Raw genomic sequence first — 16,359 nt, 5'->3', positions numbered from 1 at the left:
GGTACAGTGGTTCCTCCTTTAAAAGTTGTGTCATACTGCAGCACACCTCGCGGGCTTCTGCAGAATTCTATGGCAGGTTATTTAATTGTCAGCCATTTTTTACGTTAATGCAAGTGTTATGTTCTTATTTTTCAGAGTAAATAACTCACGGACACTAGAGAAGCTTAACCAAGTTTAATTCTTCCCAAAGGGTCGACACAGCTGTATTCAGACAGTAAAACATTTCTCACCATCACAGTTATATACATCCCACTTAAGACACTCCTCCTTCTCTCCAATCCTTACATCTTAAGGTTCTACAGGAAGAGGGTAACAAGATACTAAACCCTTATTACTCCCTTAAGGGGATCTGACCTCACCTCCAAACCTCAACCCCTCCTTCTTCTAGTCCACAGATGTCCATCTGCCTACCCTATAACAATCCTTTGAGCTCCTCCCGTCCACCCAGCACATTCCACAGCCACTCTGTCTTTCTACAGATCTCACTCCTTAATATAGTATGGGTCTGATCTATCATGTCTTTAATATCTCAATGTTCAAAATGTCGAATCCAACACAAGTAAGTGCTAGTTTGACCACCAGAGGGTAACTCTGAGAAGCATTTGATAGTCTCCCATATTGGCATTACTAGAGAATTTAAAACATTTTTTGTAAAAACATTGTACATGGGATTAATTTGATTAATATTATGGTGTTTCTATTCCGAGAAAAACTAAAAACTAAACCCTCAGGGTTTCCGTTAGGATGGAATGGGAAGTATTGCGCATTCGGGAGTAGGCTACAGCATAAGAGTATTGGAGGATTCTAAATTAATATCTAAGGGGCATAACATTTCCACACCCTAATTGTAGTGTAACCCATTTTCATTTCGCCTATGGTAGGCTTACAGTATACCCCAAAATATTTTTTTCAACGACGTGACTCTCCACCAATAATTACATTTAGAGGATTGGAGGAGACGTCCACAGTGGGAAGGCTATATACACTGCTCAAAAAAATAAAGGGAACACTAAAATAACACATCCTAGATCTGAATGAATGAAATAATCTTATTAAATACTTTTTTCTTTACATAGTTGAATGTGCTGACAACAAAATCACACAAAAATAATCAATGGAAATCCAATTTATCAACCCATGGAGGTCTGGATTTGGAGTCACACTCAAAATTAAAGTGGAAAACCACACTACAGGCTGATCCAACTTTGATGTAATGTCCTTAAAACAAGTCAAAATGAGGCTCAGTAGTGTGTGTGGCCTCCACGTGCCTGTATGACCTCCCTACAATGCCTGGGCATGCTCCTGATGAGGTGGCGGATGGTCTCCTGAGGGATCTCCTCCCAGACCTGGACTAAAGCATCCGCCAACTCCTGGACAGTCTGTAGTGCAACGTGGCGTTGGTGGATGGAGCGAGACATGATGTCCCAGATGTGCTCAATTGGATTCAGGTCTGGGGAACGGGCGGGCCAGTCCATAGCATCAATGCTTTCCTCTTGCAGGAACTGCTGACACACTCCAGCCACATGAGGTCTAGCATTGTCTTGCATTAGGAGGAACCCACGGCCAACCGCACCAGCACAAGGGGTCTGAGGATCTCATCTCGGTACCTAATGGCAGTCAGGCTACCTCTGGCAAGCACATGGAGGGCTGTGCGGCCCCCCAAAGAAATGCCACCCCACACCATGACTGACCCACCGCCAAACCTGTCATGCTGGAGGATGTTGCAGGCAGCAGAACGTTCTCCACGGCGTCTCCAGACTCTGTCACGTCTGTCACATGTGCTCAGTGTGAACCTGCTTTCATCTGTGAAGAGCACAGGGCGCCAGTGGCGAATTTGCCAATCTTGGTGTTCTCTGGCAAATGCCAAACGTCCTGCACGGTGTTGGGCTGTAAGCACAACCCCCACCTGTGGATGTCGGGCCCTCATACCACCCTCATGGAGTCTGTTTCTGACCGTTTGAGCAGACACATGCACATTTGTGGCCTGCTGGAGGTCATTTTGCAGGGCTCTGGCAGTGCTCCTCCTGCTCCTCCTTGCACAAAGGCGGAGGTAGCGGTCCTGCTGCTGGGTTGTTGCCCTCCTACGGCCTCCTCCACATCTCCTGATGTACTGGCCTGTCTCCTGGTAGCACCTCCATGCTCTGGACACTACACTGACAGACACAGCAAACCTTCTTGCCACAGCTCGCATTGATGTGCCATTCTGGATGAGCTGCACTACCTGAGCCACTTGTGTGGGTTGTAGACTCCGTCTCATGCTACCACTAGAGTGAAAGCACCGCCAGCATTCAAAAGTGACCAAAACATCAGCCAGGAAGCATAGGAACTGAGAAGTGGTCTGTGGTTACCACCTGCAGAACCACTCCTTTAATGGGGGTGTCTTGCTAATTGCCTATAATTTCCACCTGTTGTCTATTCCATTTGCACAACAGCATGTGAAATGTATTGTCAATCACTGTTGCTTCCTAAGTGGACAGTTTGATTTCACAGAAGTGTGATTGACTTGGAGTTACATTGTGTTGTTTAAGTGTTCCCTTTATTTTTTTGAGCAGTATGTAACGATATTTGGGAGATTATTTTGTTAAAACAAAAAACGACAGTGAGCGATTGCAATCTGAATAAAGGCCAAAATAATATTTATAAAGGCCAAAATATAGCACTGCTAATAGCCATAATGACGCTGTACAACGTGACCATGTGTGTTTGAATGAGTATTTTCCAGTAAGCAACAATATGTTTGCCTTCGTTAGACAACTTTGTTCCAATATTTCTGTAATTCCGTGATATTTATTCCCATAGTAATTCGTTATGGTTTCATGACAAAATATATTTATATTATTTGTATCATTATTTTATTAACGAAAGCATAAAGATGCCGATGAAGAAATACAGTACTGGATAATAAAGCATTTAAATAATTTTGAAGATATAAGGCACCTGCAGTTGTTTATTAGGCTACCGTGCAGTCTGACAAGTAAATATAGCCTACAATACATACTGTAGTAAACATGGGAAAGTGCCTGATTCCTTACATAAGGGAGAGCAGGCCATGTCCAGACTTTCTCGGTGACCTCAAGTACCTTCAATAATGGCCGTACTTAAGAATGTGGGCACGCGGGAGACCTGGTTTCAATTCCCTGACAGGGAGGAAGGAGTAGGCTGTCCTTTTAAATAAGAATTTGTTCTTAACTGATTCCATATGTGTTATTTCATAGTTGTGATGTCTTCACTATTATTCTACAATGTAGAAAATAGTAAAAATAAAGAAAAATCCTGGAATGAGTAGGAGTTTCCAAACTTTTGATTGGTACTTGCTTAATTAATTTGAATAATATTATGGTGTTTCTATTCCAAGAAAAATGAAAAACCCTCTGGGTTTCCATTAGGATAGATCGGAAAATATGGCGCTGTACACAGTGGTGGTTCGAGACCATTTCAACTGGGGGGGCCTAGCTGGGGCCAGTTGAACTGTTAGAGGGGCCAGTTACATTAGACGTTATTGTTGTCATATCGTTTTCTTCACTGCATTGCAGGCATTAGCAGGCAAAAAAACATGTTCATAATCATTCAACAATTTATTTGCATTTTCTGTATAATAACGGATGTAAAAAAAGAACGATAGCAAAATTAGTTAGGTAAAAATGATTTCATACTCCACATTTAGGGGGGCCACAAGGGGGTCCAAAATTGTTGTCACAGGGGCACTGGCCCCCCCTGGCCCCCCCAGAACCGCTAGTGGCTGTACAACGTGACGGTCGGCAGTACAGTACTGGGCTATTTAGCTAAAGAAACCCCTTGTCGTGCGAGCAGGGCATGCGGGAGCCTGGGTTTAATTCCACGACGGGGAGGAAGGAGTAGGCTGTCCTTGTAAACAAGAATTTGTTCTTAACTGACTTGCCTAGTTAAATAAAGGTTACACTAAGAGCATAACATTTCTGCACCCTAATTTTTTTATTCTAGTCTAACCAATACCCAAACGGAGACTAATTGAAAATAAAAATCTGATTGATTTATCAAGGCCGTCCCCATGCTTGTCTCAGAGCAGCGCGAAACGGTGCTAAAATAGTTGTAGGCTTTTGCTTCAAATCCTATCGCTTCTAACTTCAATATGCTCTTCAAATAAATAAGACCTACACCACTTTTAACGGCACATTACTCAACACTAGTGAGACTCATGTCGCCTACAGTAGGCCTACAGTATTTTGAAAAATATGAGAATTAGATATAGAGAATTAGAGGATATTTCTGTAATTCAGAGATATTTATTCCCATAATAATTTGTTATGAATCCATAACTAAATAAACATCGGCATTTTGAAAGAGTATTTTTATCATTATTTTATTAATGAAAGCATAAAGATGCCATTATTAGTTACATTGTTTTAGTTTGAACGTGCAGACTAGCACTAAGACCAGAACAGTGGGAACATTTCCCTAGTCAGCGCCATTATTAGTGCAATGCCCATTCAATATTTTGGAGATGATTTTGTTTTCAAATAACGTAAAATGAGCGCGAAAAATGCCATTCTTGAACATGGGGTGAGACATTGTTACTAATTTGTAAATAAAGCCAGTTTGTTATTTTGAATGTTTTATTTCTGTTTTTAGTGGAAGAAAAAAGGAAAACCTAGTCATCTCATAGGTCTCCCAGTCCGTGCATTGAACCAGCATCTATAACAACACAGCTTGCACTGCTATGCAGTGTTTTAGACCGTTGCACCACTCAGGCGTTGTACATCGTGACTGGTCAGGAGAGGCCTACAGTACTACAGTAAGAGCAAAATAATCCTAACAAAATAAAATACTAAAAACCTTAGTGTAAGTTTTAGTAAGTAATACTAAGTCGTGCACAATTATCAGTTTCTATTTAGGTTTTTGTCGCCCATTCATTGTCAGAGACACAGTAGGACCCAAAAGCATAATCAGTGCTCTAACTCCCCCTTGCGCTGGTCTGGAGCAATGAAGTGGTGACGCAGGGTATCGTACTAAACCACAAATTACCTCTATCTTGTAAAGGAGGAACCACTGTATAGGGCATCGTAAGGTAAAGTGTTACCACCTTTCCAATTCGGTTCAAATAACTTGATTAACTAATGTTGAATGTTAATATTAGAATGCACTTTTTAATTTCCCTATGATAATAAATTATTTTTTGTTAATTAGATCAAATATCCTGTGATAATTACCCAGTGAGGAGATCAGGTGATGATAACCCCATCCTCTGGTGCAAGGGAAATCGCTCTGACTCACTCCCAGAGCACAGCAGGATTCTACCAAACTCGTGCACTGGACTTACAGTGGGGGAAAAAAGTATTTGATCCCCTGCTGATTTTCTACATTTGCCCACTTACAAAGAAATGATCAGTCTATAATTTTAATAGTAGGTTTATTTGAACAGTGAGAGACAGAATAACAACAAAAAAATCCAGAGAAACGCATGTCAAAAATGTTATAAAATGATTTGCATTTTAATGAGGGAAATAAGTATTTGACCCCTCTGCAAAACATAACTTAGAACTTGGTGGCAAAACCCTTGTTGGCAATCACAGAGGTCAGACGTTTCTTGTAGTTGGCCACCAGTTTTGCACACATCTCAGGAGGGATTTTGTCCCACTCCTCTTTGCAGGTCTACTCCAAATCAAATCAAATCAAATGTATTTATATAGCCCTTCTTACATCAGCTGATATCTCAAAGTGCTGTACAGAAACCCAGCCTAAAACCCCAAACAGCAAGCAATGCAGGTGTAGAAGCACGGTGGCTAGGAAAAACTCCCTAAAAAGGACAAAACCTAGGAAGAAACCTAGAGAGGAACCAGGCTATGAGGGGTGGCCAGTCCTCTTCTGGCTGTGCCGGGTGAAGATTATAACAGCACATGGCCAAGATGTTCAAATGTTCATAAATGACCAGCATGGTCAAATAATAATAATCATAGTAGTTGTCGAGGGTGCAACAAGTCAGTAACACAAGAGTAAGTGTCAGTTGCCTTTTTCATAGTCGATCTTTGAGAGTATCTCTACCGCTCCTGCTGTCTCTAGAGAGTTGAAAACAGCAGGTCTGGGACAGGTAGCACATCCGGTGAACAGGTCAGGGTTCCAGCAGGTCTGGGACAGCAGGTCTGGGACAGGTAGCACGTCCGGTGAACAGGTCAGGGTTCCATAGCCGCAGGCAGAACAGTTGGAACGGGAGCAGCAGCACGGCCAGGTGGACTGGGGACAGCAAGGAGTCATCAAGCCAGGTAGTCCTGAGGCATGGTCCTAGGGCTCAGGTCCTCCGAGAGAGAGAAAGAAAGAGAGAATTAGAGAGAGCATATTTAAATTCACACAGGACACCGGAAAAGACAAGAGAAATACTCCAGATGTGACAGACTGACACTAGCCCCCCGACACATAAACTACTGCAGCATAAATACTAGAAGCTGAGACAGGAGGGGTCAGGAGAAACTGTGGCCCCATCCAATGAAACCCCCGGACAGGGCCAAACAGGTAGGATATAACCCCACCCACTTTGCCAAAGCACAGCCCCCACACCACTGGAGGGAAATCTCCAACCACCAACTTACCATCCCGAGACAAGGCCGAGTATAGCCCACAAAGATCTCCGCCACAGCACAACCCAAGGGGGGGGCGCCAACCCAGACAGGAAGACCACATCAGTGACTCAACCAACTCAAGTGACGCACCCCTCCCAGGGACGGCATGGAAGAACACCAGTAAGCCAGTGACTCAGCCCCTGTAATAGGGGTAGAGGCAGAGAATCCCAGTGGAGAGAGGGGAACCGGCCAGGCAGAGACAGCAAGGGCGGTTCGTTGCTCCAGCATTTCCGTTCACCTTCACACCCCTGGGCCAGACTACACTTAATCATAGGACCTACTGAAGAGATGTGTCTTCAGTAAAGACTTAAAGGTTGAGACTGAGTCTGCGTCTCTCAGATGGGTAGGCAGACTATTCCATAAAAATGGAGCTCTATAGGAGACAGCCCTGCCTCCAGCTGTTTGCATAGAAATTCTAGGGACAATTAGGAGGCCCGCGTCTTGTGACCGCAGCGTACATGTAGGTATGTACGGCAGGACCAAATCGGAAAGATGGGTAGGAGCAAGCCCATGCAATGCTTCCAAGTCATTAAGGTTTCGAGGCTGACGTTTGGCAACTCGAACCTTCAGCTCCCTCCACAGATTTTCTATGGGATTAAGGTCTGGAGACTGGCTAGGCCACTCCAGGACCTTAATGTGCTTCTTCTTGAGCCTCTTTTGTTGCCTTGGCCGTGTGTTTTGGGTCATTGTCATGCTGGAATACCCATCCACGACCCATTTTCAATGCCCTGGCTGAGGGAAGGAGGTTCTCACCCAAGATTTGGCGGTACATGGCCCCGTCCATCGTCCCTTTGATGCGTTGAAGTTGTCCTGTCCAAAAACACCCCCAAAGCATAATGTTTCCACCTCCATGTTTGACAGTGGAGATGGTGTTCTTGGGGTCATAGGCAGCATTCCTCCTCCTCCAAACACGGCGAGTTGAGTTGACGTCAAAGAGCTCCATTTTGGTCTCATCTGACCACAACACTTTCACCAGTTGTCCTCTGAGTCATTCAGATGTTCATTGGCAAACTTCAGACGGGCATGTATATGTATTCTTGAGCAGGGGGACCGACCTTGCGGGCGCTGCAGGATTTCAGTCCTTCACGGCGTAGTGTGTTACCAATTGTTTTCTTGGTGACTATGGTCCCTGCTGCCTTGAGATCATTGACAAGATCCTCCCGTGTAGTTCTGGGCTGATTCCTCACCGTTCTCATGATCATTGCAACTCCACGAGGTGAGATCTTGCATGGTGCCCCAGGGATATTGACAGTTCTTTTGTGTTTCTTCCATTTGCGAATAATCGCACCAAATGTTGTCACCTTCTCACCAAGCTGCTTGGTGATGGTCTTGTAGCCCATTCCAGCCTTGTGTAGGTCTACAATCTTGTCCCTGACATTCTTGGAGAGCTCTTTGGTCTTGGTGGAGAGTTTGGAATCTGATTGATTGATTGCTTCTGTGGACAGGTGTCTTTTTTACAGGTAACAAGCTGCGGTTAGGAGCACTCCCTTTAAGAGTGTGCTCCTAATCTCAGCTCGTTACCTGTATAAAAGACACCTGGGAGCCAAAAATCTTTCTGATTGAGAGGGGGTCAAATACTTATTTCCCTCATTAAAATGTAAATCAATTTATAACATTTCTGACGTGCGTTTTTCTGGATATTTCTGTTGTTATTCTGTCTCTCACTGTTCAAATAAACCTACCATTAAAATGATAGACTGATCCTTTGTTGTCAGTGGGCAAACGTACAAAATCAGCAGGGGATCAAATACTTTTTCCCCCCACTACTCCAGACAAATCATGGTCATTGCCGACCCCATTCCCGACCCCCGGTCTGTTGTAGTATTGCATTTGGCAGGGGGGTTTCCCTGGTCCTCAATCCCATGGTCTCATCAGGTCGTGATTGAGTTAAGTTAATTTGGCAGGTGCCCACTGAGCTATCGGCTGCGAATGGCGCCGGCCGTGTGCTAAACCCAGATTGCTCACTTTTCACTTCACGCACTATTGGAGCCTCTGAAGGGCTTATTTACTCGTTATTGGCAGAAGCATGTGAGGCATTTGAATGCCATTCCTCTTTCTGCTCCGAGTCTGTAAACGAGTCCCATTTGCCTCGAGGCAGAGCATCGAAAGGCATTATCTCAGAAGAAGATTGCCCTTAGCGATGATGCGAAGCCAGGTTGGTGGTAAGTGGCCCTGTGGGCAAGTAATTATCGGTGGGTTGGCTAATCGATGTGTCTATATACCTGCGCTGCGGTAGAAGGGGAATGAGCTGGCTCCCCTTCAATGCCTCAGTGATGTCAGAGGTCATGATTTCCTCTGCAGCAATGTCAAAGAAAGGTGGTCATACCCGCTGCACGTTTTCCAACAGTCATCGACTGAGCGAATGAGTTTCCTGGTCGAAGTGCGTATGTGATGATTTTTATCTGAAACATGTTGAATTATTGATGTGTGCGAAGTAGATGTCTTTATTGCAACAAAAAAAAACAGTTGACTGCCTGACTGATTACTGATTTTGCAGCGGTAACTGGATACAGATTTCCAACACTGTTAATTATAGCAAATTTTGATTTCACACTCTCTGCAGAGACGTGAAATGTTACATTCACATTTGTGATTTGATTTGGATGGCCTTGGATTATGCTTTGTGAGAAAGTTGTCATAAATACTTGTTTTTTAACTTTTGCTTGGTGTCATTGCTGATTTCTTTGCTTTTGTATTGTTAATGCATTGGCATATTTTGTAAGCATGACCCTATGTGTAGAGAATTGTTGTGGTTTAGAGACTATATGTTGTTTCTTGTTAAAATATACAATTCATGATAGTGTCAGGCTTGGAGTTATCAAAGTCTGCACTGACATTTTATGACTTAGCGCTTGGCTGGAGAATGACCTACTTTCTTCTTCCAGAGATTCAGAGAGATTTTCAGCCTGATGGAGGTCTCTGTGTGTTGTTGCTCCCAACTGTTTAATTAAAAGATCAGAGGAAGACAGGTTTGCAGAAGTGCATTTTTCATCTCTAGCCAGTCTTTCTGTGGTTTTCATTATTCCATGGTGAACAGTACTGCCCTTTTACACTGTCATTTCGGTCACCTCCTCAAGAGAACCGTGAGGCTGAGAGAAGTCAGACTCCTGTCCTTTGTTGTTTTTCAGCTTTAGAATGTTCACATTTTCCGATTCTTTCGAGTCATTCACGTTCTGATTGATGTGAGGTGGAGATATACAGTACCAGTCAAAAGTTTGGACACACCTACTCATTCAAGGGTTTTTCTTTCTTTTTTTAAAACTATTTTCTACATTGTAGAATAATAGTGAAGACATCAAAACTATGAAATAACAAATATGGAATCATGTAGTAACCCAAAAAAGTGTTAAACAAATCTAAATACATTTTACATTTGAGATTCTTCAAAGTAGCCACCCTTTGCCTTTATGACAGCTTTGCACACTCTTGGCATTCTCTCAACCAGCTTCATGAGGTAGTCACCTGGAATGCATTTCAATTAACAGGTGTGCTATGTTAAAAGTTGATTTGTTGAATTTCTTTACTTCTTAATGCGTTTGATCCAATCAGTTGTGTTGTGACAAGGTAGGGGGGTTTACAGAAGATAACCCTATTTGGCAACTGAGCATTTACTTTAGCACTTGGCTTCACTGCCTGTGACAAAACAACGGGAGGGGCAGTCCGTTTATCAATACCTTTTCCATTGTCAGCAGTCTTAGAATCAGTTTTTTTCGACAGTGTTCTCATCGGAGTTACAGATGCATGTTGCGTGTGAGAAACTTCTGTCAGGAAGCTCGCAGGCTGCTGCTCTTTGGACAGAACACCAGGCTGTGCTGGCAGATGGCCTGTGGTACTCAACACAGACATCATAGATTTCACAATCTCTGTCAGAGCCTGAGAGGCAGGAGGAACTTTGACTACAGGCTTGGTACACCTCGTAAAGGTACACCTCGCAAATGGAGCATTGGTAAGAGGAATTGTCATAACTTGCCTAACAGCATACTCCCGCTCTCTATGTCCTTATTTGTCATTTCAATGAGTGATTGTTAAGAAAACTAGGAGGTATGCTGGATGATAGGCTTTGGAGTTTTACAGATGAATGATTATGGATTTGAGTATCATACCAATTTTGACTGGTTTCTGAGATTCACAGAATTCCCAGATATATTTTCTTTTTTATCTCTCAATGATAATAATAAAGTGTGAAAGATCTCTGAAGTTGAAGAATAAGGCATTCTGTTTGTTGATAACAACCTTTTATCAAAACATTTGCTAATATCACTCAATCTGTAAACTGTCTTATGTTACACCTTTGTAGTGAAAAGCACTGTTCTGGTTGTGTTCGCCATGACTTCAATTGTTCCTGAGTTTGAGAAAGATGTACTAGCAAATGAATCATTCAACATGATTTTACTGAGATTCATTTCAGAGTCTAATGAGGAAACGGGGGGTGACATAAAGTCATAATCTAGCCCATCCAAAACAGTTACAGAGAAATCGAATATGCTCTTTTTTGTTTTGGCACTATCAAATACTACTGCTTTGTCCTCTTGTTTCTTTGTTGTCACTTCAAATGAGCTCGGCATTCAGGCCTTGTGGTGACTGGAGTTTACAGTAAACATATTTTCCCTGTCCTTTTCTTCCAAGACTGAGTGAGCTGCCTCGGTCGAACAACGCTGACAGAACATCTATTTTTTCTGTTGATTATGGCCTTTTTTCTTGCAGGCAGGTCAAACACATGTTTGTCATCATGCGATCCTTAGCCGCAGCAACTTCTTTTGTCACCCAAGATGGATTCTGACCCAGTCAATGGATACTTTTTTCTTTCCAATTCCAAAACCCATTTTCATCTGCGTCTTGGCCTTGTTTTTACTCATTGTCATTTGACTCGGCCCAGGTATATCTTATGTGAGGACAAGGGGCAGTCACCATAGGTACACCCAGCCTCCGATGTGTGGACATAAGAGTGATAGACTCAGCAATTCTTTGATTCCTGTTAACAAGTAGAGAGTGAAGCTGCAAATCTGAGGCTTTCTCTTTCTGCATGCCTTTGGACAAATGAGCCACAGGAATCACGGTGACATTCTTCATTGGATCAAATCCAGCTTCAGTTAAAGAGGAAATGGCCTAGTCATAATTCGAGATCTATGTGAGATTTGGCTCAGCGGGAGACTTCGTGCTTGATGTGTTGTCCTCAGCCGGCATGGGTAAATCAGATCCAGCTTTCCAAACAAAGCCTCCAGTTGACGAAGCAGCAACTACATCTTCAGCAGTTGTGGAGTTTGTGAAATTGTGCCTTTCATGTGGCGTGTGGAACAAATTTGTCCCTGGGGATGCACTTACAGCCAAATCGGGAGATGGCTATTCTCTGTGGGTATTGTTACTGCTCCACCATGACCTTTGTTGTTGTGCTCTTTAGACACTGACTCTATTGTGACAGGAACTTCTGCTGCTGCTATGGGTGACGGATAGGGATAACCTTGCAGGTCTCCATTTTCAGCTTGCACTACAACGAGATAAATCGGAGTCAGTCGTCTTTTCGCTCACATGACTTGGAAATCATTTACTATGAAAATGGTTCATATCAATTAACATAATATCATGCCAAGCAAAAAATATAGTTTGGGTTTGTTAAGTTGACCCAAACAGATCAATATTAATTATTATGTCACTTTTTTAATAAGGAACTAATTTGGGATGCACTCTAATTCAGAATGTATTGTATACTGTAGCTAAAAACGAGCAATTTATCAAGCCCTGACAGAGACAATATCATGATTATTTTAGTAACCTCAGAACAACGGCTGCAGTGAAAACAAAGTGACAATTACTATTTTTCCATTACCATGAACCAATGGTTTTTTGCGTAAAATCATTGCCTTGCAAGGAAAAACCACAAGCAGCGAGCAGCAAGGGGCCCACCAACATATATACACAGTACTAGTCAAACATAGAAACACACCTACTCATTCAAGGGTTTTTCTTTATTTCTACTATTTTCTACATTGTAGAAAAATGGTGAAGTCATCAATACAATGAAATAACACATATGGAATCATGTAGTAAGCAAAAAAGTGTTAAACAAATGTTTGATTTTTTAAAGTAGCCATCCTTTGCCTTGATGACAGCTTTGCACACTCTTGGCATTCTCTCAACCAGCTAAACCTGGAATGTTTTCCAACAGTCTTGAAGGAGTTCCCACATATGCTGAGCACTTGTTGGCTGCTTTTCATTCACTCTGCCGTCCAACTCATCCCAAACCATCTCAATTGGGTTGATTTCAGGGTGATTGTGGAGGCCAGGTCATATGATGCAGCACTCCATCACTCTCCTTCTTGGTCAAATAGCCCATACACAGCCTGGAGGTGTGTTGGACCATTTTCCTGTTGAAAAACAAATGATAGTCCCACTTAGCGCAAACCAGATGTAATGGTGTATTGCTGAAGAATGCTGTGGTAGCCATGCTGGTTAAGTGTGCCTTGAATTCTGAATAAATCACTGACAGTGTCACTAGCAAAGTACCTCCACACCATCACACCTCCTCCTCCATGCTTCACGGTGGGAACCACACATGCAGAGATCATCTGTTCACCTACTCTGTGGCTCACAAAGACACGGAGGTTGGAACAAAAAATCTCAAATTTGGACTCATCAGACCAAAGGACAGATTTCCACCGGTCTAATGTCCATTGCTCATGTTTCTTGGCCTAAGTAAGTCTCTTCTTATTATTGGTGTCCTTTAGTTGTGGTTTCTTTGCAGCAATTCGACCATGAAGGCCTGATTCACGGAATCTCCTTTGAACAGTTGATGTAGAGAGGTGTCTGTTATTTGAATCTGAGGTGCAGTTAACTCTAATGAACATATCCTCTGCATCAGATGTAACTCCGGGTCTTCCATTCCTGTGGCAGTCCTCATGAGAGCCAGTTTCATTGCACTTGATGGTTTTTGCGACTGCACTTGAAGAAACATTCAATGTTCTGACTGACCTTCATGTCTTAAAGTAATGATAGACTGTCGTTTCTCTTTGCTTATTTGAGCTGTTCTTGCCATAATATGGACTTGGTATTTTACCAAATAGGTCTATCTTCTGTATACCCCCCTACCTTGTGACAACACAACTGATTGGCTTAAATGGATTAAGAAGGAAAGAAATTCCACAAATTAACTTTTAGGAAGGTACACCTGTTAATTGAAATGCATTCCAGGTGACTACCTCATGAAGCTGGTTGAGAGAATGCCAAGAGTGTGCAAAGCTGGCATCAAGGCATAGGTTGGCTATTTGAAGAATGTCAAATATAAAATATGTTTTGGTTACTACATGATTCCATATGCGTTATTTCATTGTTTTGATGTCTTCACAATTTTTCTACAATGTAGAAAATAGTAAAAATAAAGAAAAACATTGTGTTGTTTAAGGGAACACTTAAACAACACAATGTAACTCCAAGTCAATCACACTTCTGTGAAATCAAACTGTCCACTTAGGAAGCAACAGTGATTGACAATACATTTCACATGCTGTTGTGCAAATGGAATAGACAACAGGTGGAAATTATAGGCAATTAGCAAGACACCCCCAATAAAGGAGTGGTTCTGCAGGTGGGGACCACAGACCACTTCTCAATTCCTATGCTTCCTGGCTGATGTTTTGGTCACTTTTGAATGCTGGCGGTGCTTTCACTCTAGTGGTAGCATGAGACGGAGTCTACAACCCACACAAGTGGCTCAGGTAGTGCAGCTCATCCAGGATGGCACATCAATGCGAGCTGTGGCAAGAAGGTTTGCTGTGTCTGTCAGCGTAGTGTCCAGAGCATGGAGGCGCTACCAGGAGACAGGCCAGTACATCAGGAGACGTGGAGGATGCCGTAGGAGGGCAACAACCCAGCAGCAGGACCGCTACCTCCGCCTTTGTGCAAGGAGGTGCAGGAGGAGCACTGCCAGAGCCCTGCAAAATGACCTCCAGCAGGCCACAAATGTGCATGTGTCTGCTCAAACGGTCAGAAACAGACTCCATGAGGGTGGTATGAGGGCCCGACGTCCACAGGTGGGGGTTGTACTTACAGCCCAGCACCGTGCAGGACATTTGGCATTTGCCAGAGAACACCAAGATTGGCAAATTCGCCATTGGCACCCTGTGCTCTTCACAGATGAAAGCAGGTTCACACTGAGCACATGTGACAGACGTGACAGAGTCTGGAGACGCCGTGGAGAACGTTCTGCTGCCTGCAACATCCTCCAGCATGACCGGTTTGGCGGTGGGTCAGTCATGGTGTGGGGTGGCATTTCTTTGGGGGGCCGCACAGCCCTCCATGTGCTCGCCAGAGGTAGCCTGACTGCCATTAGGTACCGAGATGAGATCCTCAGACCCCTTGTGAAACCATATGCTGGTGCGGTTGGCCCTGGGTTCCTCCTAATGCAAGACAATGCTAGACCTCATGTGGCTGGAGTGTGTCAGCAGTTCCTGCAAGAGGAAGGCATTGATGTTATGGACTGGCCCGCCCGTTCCCCAGACCTGAATCCAATTGAGCACATCTGGGACATCATGTCTCGCTCCATCCACCAATGCCACGTTGCACCACAGACTGTCCAGGAGTTGGCGGATGCTTTAGTCCAGGTCTGGGAGGAAATCCCTCAGGAGACCATCCGCCACCTCATCAGGAGCATGCCCAGGCGTTGTAGGGAGGTCATACAGGCACGTGGAGGCCACACACACTACTGAGCCTCATTTTGACTTGTTTTAATAAGGACATTACATCAAAGTTGGATCAGCCTGTAGTGTGGTTTTCCACTTTAATTATGAGTGTGACTCCAAATCCAGACCTCCATGGGTTGATAAATTGGATTTCCATTGATTATTTTTGTGTGATTTTGTTGTCAGCACATTCAACTATGTAAAGAAAAAAGTATTTAATAAGATTATTTCTTTCATTCAGATCTAGGATGTGTTGTTTAAGTGTTCCCTTTATTTTTTTGAGCAGTATATTTATATAAATATTATGTAAAGGCAGAGAAAAAGTAAATACATACCTGTGAGATTGAAAACAAATAGCATTAAATATAAATGACTGCTCATCCTACTTAGAGCTTTGTCCTGGCTCATTTCATTTTTATACATGGATTAGATTTTGGAGACTGTACTGGTAACAAGTAACAAGCTCCAGGTCTCCTCTCTATTCGGTCAGTGTGGGGCTGATATATTAATACTGTAGGTATCCCTTTCCCAAGTGTTACTCCATTTCTAAGATGGCATTATTAAAGAGAGAGAGTGAGACACACACACAACCAGACACACACACATGCACGCACGCATACACACAAACTCATTGCCTTTCTAACTAAACTCATGCTTGTAATCTTCACATGATTAGCAGTGATGCTGAGCTGTTAACAAGCATGCAGTGTAATGATCCATTTAGAGCAGGGGGTCTTCCATACCATAGATAGAAGATATATCGTCAAGCTGTGTACCCAGTGCCAGGGCTTATACTCACATGAACAGCCCTAAACCAAAGGAATATACCAAAGGAATATATCATCCTAATACATTTGCCCCAAACACATCCAGTATGTTAATGTTCTTTCAAATCAATGTCAAGCTTGAGCATTTCAACCATTTCCCCACATACACTATTTATACAAAAGTATGTGGACCACGCTATTTCACCCACACCCGTTGCTGACAGGTGTATAAAATTGAGCGCACAGTCATACAATCTCCATAGACAAACATTGGCAGTAGAATGGCCTTCCTCAAGAGCTCAGGGACTTTAGACGTATCACCGGAGCAGG

The 16,359-nt window shown here is 43.2% G+C and overlaps 1 pseudogene; it reads right to left on the bottom strand.

Annotated features, from left to right (window-relative positions):
• Window positions 1-16,359, bottom strand: part of LOC106612423 (ankyrin repeat and protein kinase domain-containing protein 1-like) — a 69,075-nt pseudogene that overhangs the window by 26,294 nt on the left and 26,422 nt on the right.

The sequence above is a fragment of the Salmo salar genome, chromosome ssa09, assembly GCF_905237065.1.
Source record: "Salmo salar chromosome ssa09, Ssal_v3.1, whole genome shotgun sequence".
In the NCBI taxonomy this organism is placed as follows: Eukaryota; Metazoa; Chordata; class Actinopteri; order Salmoniformes; family Salmonidae; genus Salmo; species Salmo salar.
The sequence above is the reverse complement of the archived record's forward strand: the minus strand, read 5'-3'. Positions and strand labels throughout refer to the sequence as shown.